The sequence below is a fragment of the Cricetulus griseus genome, chromosome 3 (genome assembly GCF_003668045.3).
Source record: "Cricetulus griseus strain 17A/GY chromosome 3, alternate assembly CriGri-PICRH-1.0, whole genome shotgun sequence".
Classification (NCBI taxonomy): domain Eukaryota; kingdom Metazoa; phylum Chordata; class Mammalia; order Rodentia; family Cricetidae; genus Cricetulus; species Cricetulus griseus.
In genome coordinates, this window is record NC_048596.1 from 134718242 (window position 1) to 134728309 (window position 10068).

Genomic DNA, 10068 nt, shown 5'->3' on the forward strand with positions numbered 1-10068 from the left:
TTGCCATGTTCCATTAAGCTTTGGGGAGTGAATGTCCATGCAATGTGAAAAGATATACACATCGAAAATGATCCACTGTGACCAAGTTGTTTTTGTCTCAGAGATAAAGAGATGCTTTGAAATACATAAGTCAATATTTTTGGGGGGGTTAAGATAGGGTTTCTCTGTGTAGCTTTAGAGCCTATCCTGGAAATAGCTCTTGTAGAGCAGGCTTGGTCTGGAACTCACAGAGATAAGACATCTTTAATAGATTTAAAAAAGCACAGACATGGAATTAGAGATAAACATCACCCAATCTTCTCAATAGATGCAGATAATGCCTTCCTGATAACAGTCCCAGAGAGAGTAGGACAAGAATGACCATACATTAACACAATAAAAGCTATCTAATGAGAAATTCTCAGCCAACATCATCCTAAATGGAGGAAAATATGAAGTCATCCCTTTGAAGTCAACATGACACCAATTTGTACAAGATCGTCACTCCTGCTTAATATTGTACTCAAGAGAATTATCTGGAGCAATAAGTCATGAGAAGAACATTAAAGGGTGACAAATATGAAAATAGAAAACAACGCTGTTTGTCATATTTATGGTTTCCATTGCAGCAAAGATACACCATACCATGGCTACTCTTAGAAATGAAAACACTTAATTGGGGTGGGTTGGAGTTTCAAAGGTATTATCTATTATTATCATCTTGGTGGGATACAGCAGCATGCAGGCTCTGCTCTTTATTTTCTTTCTCACTTTCTAACTCCATTTCTGGATACATCATAGGGTCCTCTTCATAGTCCTCTTTTGTTTCTTCCAGAGCCCGGTGCTGCTTCCAAGGCATAGCATAGGGTTTTATCCGAGCTGCCTTCTTGTCTGCTTCACCAGGTTCCATTTTGGCAATCTTATGAATAGCGTATCCTAGGTACATCACAGAGGGAGTTGCAACCTGGATGATCTGGAACACCCAGAAGTGCATGTGGGAGACTGGCGCGAAGGAATCACAGCAGATGTTCTCACAGCCCACCTGCTCTGTGTTGCACACGAATTTGCTTTGTTCATCATAGTGGACTCTCCTCCCACAGCAGTTAGGACAGTTCCAAAAACAGTCAGCACAGTGAGCCAGATCTTTCCTAGAAATGTTGAATGGTTGTGGATCTCCTCTAGCAGGCCACTCAGGAAGCTCCAACTCATGGTGATGGAATTGGTTTGCCCTGTTATCCAGAACTTCTGTCACCCAAAACCTTCTTTCAGAAATGGTATTTTGTTTGTTACTTTCTCAAAGTCTCTCAAGTCCTGAGAGCTGTGTCTGAACTCAAGGCAAACCAAAGACATTATCAGGACTATAGGAGTGCCTCATCTTTTTATCTTGTCACCACAAATTCCCTGGGATCCCCTTGCCAACTTGTGCTGACAGCCAACTCCAGACTTCATAACAAGATTTTACTGCATTTTGTGAGCCAATGCTAAATACCTTGGCATCTATTCTTCAGTTGTACAGTCAGGGTTCTCTAAAGGAACAGAATTGAGAGAATGAAACCAATGGTTCAAGGCCATGACAAATCAAGACAGTTATAAGATGCATGCCCATTTTCTCGCTCAAATGCCCTTTGCTACAGCACTCTGCACTCTCTGGTGTAACAGATTGGTTTAACAAAGCTTTTCACCCTTTCCGCAGAAGAGCCTGTTTCAGTTACTAGCCTTTTGCCATTCATTACACAGCCCTTCAGAAACTCAAAGTAACTGCAAATAAATTCCTGCTCACACCAAAAGAAACCTGCAAATTTAACAAAAAATAACTATTAATTTAGTTATCTGCTAAGCAATTAAATTTGTGAGGCCTTTTTGTTTCTCTTTGCTTTTCATTCTTGCTCTGAAAAATACCTACAAACTTGTCTACAGAGGGAAGGATTTGATTAAAAAATCACATTATTAATCCTCTTCTTACAGATAGTCATGTACTTCAGACACACTGATTTCTGCTTAACAGAGAATTAAAATCTTTCGTTTGCATAACTTTGTACAGCACTTTTACATATATCCACTTTTAAGGGTGCACAACAAAAACAATAACTTGTGGACTTCAGACACACACAAGATATGTTATCCAGAACTTTGTCTACCTAGATTTCCTCGATTTCCCCTAGTTTTGGTGAGAACAAAATAAGGCATCACAATGAAATCTATAGCACTGCCAATTCTCGAGAGCAGAAAATGTCTTCAAAAGAGAAAAACCAAACTCAATCACTCAGCCAAAGGAAAGCAATCCCAAATAATCGCAAAAGGGTGGGGAGTGCGGGAGACCCCAAATTCTAAATACAAGTCACTTAAATCATTCCAACTCAAAAACTCCAAACGCAGCAGCTAGCCCAATCACAGCATTAGCGCCTCCTCTAGCCCATTCCTCCCACCAGTCCCTCTCCCGCTCCACAGCGCTGGAACCCAACCTCCTGTAAAAACCTCCAAGGGAGACAGAGGAGGACATGCTGGACCCCGCAGCACGCCACCAAGAAGCGGCCGTGCTCGCCAGACAAAGACCAGCCCGCCCAGTGCCAGCCCTGCTGGGCCCCCAACCGCCCAGGGAGTCGCAGGAGCACCACCGTCCACCCGCTCCTGGCCCACCCGAGCCATTGCCCTCCCAACTTGGGAACCGGGAGCCTGGGGACAAAGAGGGAGGATGCATCGGGGACAGAGGCGGGACGCCAGTGGTGACGCCCCTCGGGGTTAGGCGGGAAGCCTTAGGTGGCGTCCCTTCCCGCCCTGCCAGTCCGGGGAGCCCAGCCCGCTGTCGCTTTCCAGGCGCTTTTCAGAGTTCGCCCGGCCACGCCAGCTCTGGTCCCCCTCAAGCCGCCACTCACCCGGTAGGCGCCCCCAAAGCCGCCGTCTGCACCCAGCCTTGGCCTGTCCTGCCGGCGGCAGCCTCATGGGCCTCGCGTCGCCATCACCTTCTCCACCTTGCCTGCCGCCACTGCCTTCTTCCCCTAGGCCCTCAGCCAAGGCTGAAGCCGCTCCTGCCATGCCCGCTGCCTCCTCCTCTCGCTCGCTCCCGCTGGTAGCACAGTGATAATAGATTAGGCCTTTATTTATTTTATAAACATCTTCCAAATTCATTTGGGAAAGCAAGTTAATATTACAATTCATAATTAAAATAACTGCAATTGTTAATATTGCTCATCAGGTCCAATGCGATGAATGTGTTTGCTGTCCTCTGTGTTTCTCTTACAAATGAAGTGCCATGAAAAATGAAAGATTTAACTTGACTGTATGTAAGAGTATTACTATTAAAATATTTCTTTTTTGCAGATTTTTTAATTTGAATTAGAAACAAGATTGTTTTACATGACAATCCCAGTTCCCTTCTCCCTCCTGTCCTCCCCTGCCACCCCCACCCCCAACTAAAACCCTAACTATCACATATCCTTTCTGCTCTCCCTGGATGGTGAGGCCTTCCATAGGGTGTCATCAGAGTCTATGTGTCCTTTGGGATAGGGCCTAGGCCCACTCCTGTGTGTCTTGACTCAGGGAGTATTCCTCTATGTGGAATGGACTCCCAAAGTCCACACCTACGCTAGGGATAAGTACTGGAGGTCCTGTAGATTTCTGAGTTTTCTTCAATGAAATCCACGTTCCTGGGGTCTGGATCAGTCCCATGCTGGTATCCCAGCTATCAGTCTGGGGAGCAAGAGTTACCTATGTTCAGGTCAGCTGTTTCTCTGGGTTTCACCAACCTGGTCTGGACCCCAGTGCTCTTCACTCGTCCTTCTCTGTATCTGGATTCCAGTTCAGTTCAGTGATTAGTTATGGGTGTCTGCTTCTACTTCCACCAGATGTTGAATGAGGGCTATCCGGTGGCATATAAGTCAGTCATCAATCTCATTGCCAGGGGAGGGCATTTAAAGTAGCCTCTCCTCTGTTGCTTAGATTGTTAGCTAGTGTCATCTTTGTAGATCTCCAGACATTTCCCTAGTGCCTGATCTCTCTGTAAACCTAAAAATGTCTCCCTCTATTATGGTATAAAATATTTCTAATTGTCTTCAATATATACTTCATATATGTTCAAGTATATTTGCCATAAAATTAGGAATTCAGGTATGTTCTTGGGATTCAAATAAGACCTTTCTAAAACATGTCACCAATACTCATTTGACAGAGTGTGTCGGACCCTAATGGACTGCAGGAAGCTTCCACAGAAGGCCTCCATTCATCCAATATGGACAATAACACAGAAAAAAATCCTCTAGAGAGATGTAAGTATACATTTTAAAAATAAACTTTTTTAACCTAAATGCTCGATGTGCTTTTCCTTACTGAAATATGTCACTTCCTAACAGAGTCTGGCATGGAAGACCAAAGGCATACCTCAAAAGAGCAGAGACAGTACAGTGGTAGGAAGAATAAGCAGACATTTGTAAGTAAATACTGAAATTTACATCACACACTTTATGCTGTTTCCACAATAATGTTCCATGGGTCAAATAAGGTCAAATTTAATATGTCTTTTTATAGGTGAGTTAAGACCATTGATATTGGAGACCGAGCAGTGGCGGGTGGGGGGTGGGGAGATGGCGGCACCTGGGGAGGGTTTTCGAGCTTTATGACGAGGCGGATGGGTCCCGCATCGGCTGTCCCGGTCAGGGCGTGGAACTCAACCAAGTCTTTCCTGGCCCATGCCGGCTATGGCGAACAGGAGCTGGACAAAGGTCTGAGGTCTGGCAAACTCGGGGAACAGTGTGAAGCAGTTGTCCGCTTTCCAAGGCTCTTCCAGAAGTACCCATTCCCTATTCTCCTCAAATCAGCATTCCTCAAGTTAGCTGATGTTTTCAGAGTGGGAAACAACTTCCTGAGACTGTGTGTTCTCTAAGTAACCCATCAAAGTGAGAAGCACCTGGAGAAGATTCTAAACGTGGATAAATTTGTGAAGAGGGTGTTCTCGGCGATTCACAGTGATGATCCTGTGGCAAGGGCTATCACTCCGAGGAGGTTGGGAAGTCTGGGATCAATCCCGGTCAGGGCGTGGAACTCAACCAAGTCTTTCCTGGCCGATGCCGGCTATGGCGAACACGAGCTGGACGCCAACTCTGCCCTCATGGAGCTGGACAAAGGTCTGAGGTCTGGCAAACTCGGGGAACAGTTTGAACAGAGAAGAACAATGCCCATCACAGTATCCAGGAGAGTTTGGATTCCCACAAGAACGTATTAGTTGAAGCTGCTGTTTTTGCAGCTGCGAACTTCTCTGCACACTCGAAGGATTTTGCTGTAGGAATATGTAACGAAATCAATGAAATGATTCAAGGCTTGGCCACCCCAGTGGACCTGAAGCTGCAGCTGGTCCCTATTCTGCAGCACATACACCATGACGCCATCCTGGCCTCCAGTGCTCGCCAGCAGTTGGTCATATCCTACCCCTCCCCCAGAATGGTCATCGTGTCTCTGTACACCTTCACTCTTCTGGCAGCCTCCTCTCTGGTTGAAACACCCAAGCAGATCCAGCTTCTGCTGCAGTGTTTGAAGAGTGACCCCAGGAGAGCAGTGAAGAGACTCGCTGTTCAGGATCTGAAGCTGCTTGCCAGTAAGACACCACACATCTGGAGCAATGAGAATATGCAGGCGCTCTGTGAATGTAACCTCCAGACTCCTTACAGCAGCTTCAAACTAGGGATGCTGTCTGTCCTTTCCACACTATCAGGCACCATCGCCATCAAACATTACCTCAGTGCAGCTCCAGGAAATGTAGGTTCTTCCCCCAGATCTTCTGATTTAGTCAAATAAGCCCAAGAGTGCTGTTACCATAGCAACAGGGGCATCCCAGCTCATGGAGTAAGAGTGCTAACTAATGTAACCTTGTCTTGTCAAGAAAAAGATCTCTTGTCATTGGAACAAGATGCTGTCTTTGGCCTGGAATCCCTTCTGGTGCTTTGTAGTCAAGATGACAGTCCAGGTGCTCAATTCACTGTGAAGATTGCTCTCAACTGTGTGGTGAAGCTGGCCAAGGGCTGGCCCCATTTGAGCCGGTCAGTGGTTGACACTCTACTGACTCAGCTGCACATCTCTCAGGACACAGCCCGGTTCCTCATGTGCCACTGCCTGGCAGCCATTGCCATGCAGCTGCCAGTACTGGATGACAGGATGCTTGGTGACTTTATGGAGCTCTACAAGGTGACTAGGTGATTGGACGATCAGCCACGCACAAGCAACAGGAACTTCTGATAAGCTTAGCTACTGTGATTTTTGTAGCCAGCCAGAAAGTCCTGTCTGCGAAAGTAAAAGCCATAATCAAGCAGTAGCTTGACAGCGTCTCCAGTGGCTGGACTGTGTACAGGATTGCCAGGCAGGCTTCCAGAATAGGCAACCATGACATCGCCCTAGAGCTGTACCAGAGTTTGCTTCAGAGCACTTCTACTTCTGGCTGAAGAGTCTGAAGGAGTTCTTGCACACCCAGTGTCTGACTGGGCTGCAGGAGGAGAGCTTCAGTTCAGCACTTTCTTGCATTGCTCAGTCTTTGAAATTCTACCACAAGGGGATCACCTCCATTAGCTGCCAGCATGCCACTGAATCCTTTAAGTTTTCAGTGTGAATTTGTAAAACTCAGGATTGATCTTCTCCAAGCCTTCTTGCAACTTATTTGTACTTGTAACAGCCTAAAGACAAGCCCTCCCCCTGCAATCGCCACCACAATTGCCACGACCTTAGGAAACGATCTTCAGAGGTGCGGCCAAATCTCCAATCAGATGTAGCAATCCTTGGAAGAATTCCCAAGCCTTGCTTCCCGGTACTGAGACCTCTATCAGACATCCTTTGATGCCGACTAAGCAACTCTGAGGAACTTGGAACTACAGCAGGATTGCTGCTTACTGATAGCCCATGCCATAGAAGCCCTGGTCTTGGAACCAGAGTCAGCAAGCTTCCAGAAGTATGGCTTCATGGGAACTGCCCACGCTGACAGTGAGTATGAGAGAAGGATGATGGCCGTTTACAGCCATGTACTGGAAGAGGTAGAGTGGCTCATCCAGAAATACACCCGTTTCCTACATGCACACGGCATGCCTCTGCAACGCCATCATCACTTTGCTGAAAGTTACTCTTTTGTTTCAGAGATACTTTTTTCCAGAAACTGCAGTCTACCAGCATCAAGCTTGCTGTCGCCATCTCTCGAGAGCCCAGCAGAGCCCATTGCTGTACAGAATAACCAGCAGCTGGCCTTGAAGGTAGAAGGTGTTGTTCAGCATGTCTCTAAACCAGTACTCTTCCGCAGAATTCAGTCTGTGTGTCTGAGTGTTTCTTCCACACTGCAGAGTAAATCCGGCCAAGATTTCAAGATTCCCATTGATAGCATAACCAATGAGATGGAACACAGGGTTGAGCCGCATACTGATTACTTCAGCACCCAGTTTCTGTTGAACTTTGCTGTCCTTGGAACACACAGCATTACAGTGGAGTCCTCAGTGAGAAGCCAATGGCATCGTGTGGAAAACTGGCTCCAGAACTACCATGTTTGTCAAATCCATGGAGGACCCCTATTCCCAGCAGATTGGCCTACAGCCCCAGCAAGCCCAGCAGCCTTTAAAGCCACAGCCACAGCAGCAGCCTCAAAATGCCTACACCCGATTTTAAGTGTGCTACAAGCACACTGCACATTCCCACACTACACAGCCACCAGACGGCCAGAAGACTCTGTATCTCCGTGTGCATTAAGTAAATGTCACAGTGTGAGTTCCATCCCTCACTAGTATCCATAATGTGGCATTCTGGAGATTGTTTTAAAAAAATCACCTGACTTTCAGTCAGAAGATTTCACCTTTTTCATTTCTTAAACCTAGCCTTCTGCTTCACACTTACCATTTTAGTTGTGCTCTTTCTGGTTGGTGAGCTTTTCTGCCAATAGTCACAAATAGATTTGACTGTCTCTCTACCAGAATTATTCTGCTGGCCAGCTCAGACCTGGAGTTCTGAGATAGGCAGTGGGAAGCCCTGTCCAGTGCTTGCAGGGTTCATCCAAGACTGGAGAATGAGGCCTTTAAAAGGGACCGGAAAATCTGTGGACTGTGGGAACCTGTGGTCCACAGTTTCAGCATCCTATTGCATTGTTGCCACCTCTTGTGTGTCTCCTGCACTATAAAGCAATGTTAGTTTACTAATTTGGCCTTTAATTGATCTAAAATTTAATTTCTATGTAGCATCTAATAGCTACATAGAAAAGTTAGAAATGAATAGTGTGTTGGTTTCTTTTGTGATGTGTGACTGTAATTTAGACTTTTTACGTTGTTTCTAGAAGTGAAAGTGGCTCACATATAATGTCTTCATCTTTGATTTAAAGGATATATCATTCCCTCTGGACAAGGTATGGACTCTGTGTGGCCAGGATGCTCAGGGAACAGAGATTTACTATTAGCCAGAAAAACCCTTTTCTATTTCAGTCCTGGTTGAAAACTATGACAACATGCTTTACCTTTATACCAGGTACGGCTTAACTGTTCTTTGTGTAATTGTTCAGTGCTTGGAGACTACAGTTAGGAGACAGGGTAACCTAGGCACTGCTGTTACCAGTGTGTGAGGTCAGTGGGTAGGGTACTATGCAGCTTGTGAGGGCATGAGCCCTGGATTTCCCTATGTAAATAAATCTAATTTCTGTGCTTGGGATTTACTTTTTTCTCTTCAACATCATACTTATTCATAAGAAGACTTGAGTTGTTTTGTTAAATACTTGAGTTGTTTTGTTTGGGGTCATTTGTTTATCCTGTCACGTTACCTCTGGGGCTGAGAAGTTATTGGAAACTTGGATTCCCTGAGGTCACTTTGCTTTATGAGATGTTGCCCCCAAATAAAATAGCAAATTCTGCTTGTCATAGCAAAAAAGACCATTGATATTGAGGAATATTAATGACCATTGATTGTTGTTTGCTTTGGATTTTTTTTTGGTGGTGATATTGCGAGTTTTCACCTTATTTCTGGCTTTTGGTAAAGTGAGTATTACTGCCTATATTCTTGTGAGTGTAGTTAACTTCCTTGGGCTGGAGTTTTCTAGAAGTTTCTGTAGGGCTGGATTTGTGGATATGTATTGTGTAAATCTAGTTTTGTCATGGAATGATTGTGTTTTCTCCATCTATAGTGATTGAAAGCTTTGCTGGTTATAGTAGTCTGGGCTGGCATCCATGGTCTCTTAGTGTTTGTGATACTCTATGCAGGACCTTCTGGCTTTCAGAGTTTCCATGGAGGAGTCAGGTGTAATTCTGATAGGCCTGCCTTTATATGTTACTTGGCCTTTTTCCTTTACTGCTCTTCATATTCATATATCTTTTTAATTAGTACATAAAATGTAGATTTTTTGAAAGCACTAATGTTATTTTTTTCTATGGAGCCTACATTGACCACTACCTCCCTCTAAATCACTCTGGTACTTACTCATCAATCTTATTCCTCTTGGCTTAATGTTCCTTAAAAATTCTTATTAGTAGCCCACTGAGTCCAGTTAGGGCTGACCATCACCTATTAGGACACAAGCAACCTGCCCGCAGTCACAACCCCACAGATAAACTAGTCTCCTCCTTTCAAAACCATCAGTTCTTAACTGCTCCTCTGCTACTACTGGGACCTTAAGAGATGCTTCCTTATTCCTGCTAGAATCTTGACTGCCTTGTACTTGTGCATGTCTAGTGCAAAACACAGTTGCTGTGAGTTGATGCATCAGTTACGTCCTGTCCCATAGGACATTGCAATGTACTCCTTTCCAACTTCAGACTCATATTTTTTCTGATCATTCTTCCTCTTTGTTTCATGATCGTTCAGTAGTGGGAGGTTAATACAAATGACTCATCCACAGATGAGCACTCATAGTAGCTTATTCTCATGTTAACTAATTATGGGTCTATGCCTTTACCACTAGCCTCTGACCAAAGTTGAGATCAGAACAAACCTATGTGTATAAACAGAAATAATATCCTAGGTGATTCTCCTTGAACAGCCAATGACTATCCCAGACCTAAGCTTTTGATAAGGTTTACAGAATCAGACATTAAATCCATCTCATGGGGCGGGTCTCACATCCATTCATAACAAGGTTGGTTATTTACATAGACA

The 10068-nt window shown here is 44.9% G+C and overlaps 1 pseudogene; it reads left to right on the plus strand.

Moving 5' to 3' along the window:
* Nucleotides 1-1457: 1457 nt before the first annotated feature.
* LOC100771418 lies at nucleotides 1458-7605 on the plus strand (annotated as a pseudogene).
* The last annotated feature ends 2463 nt before the right edge of the window (nucleotides 7606-10068 follow it).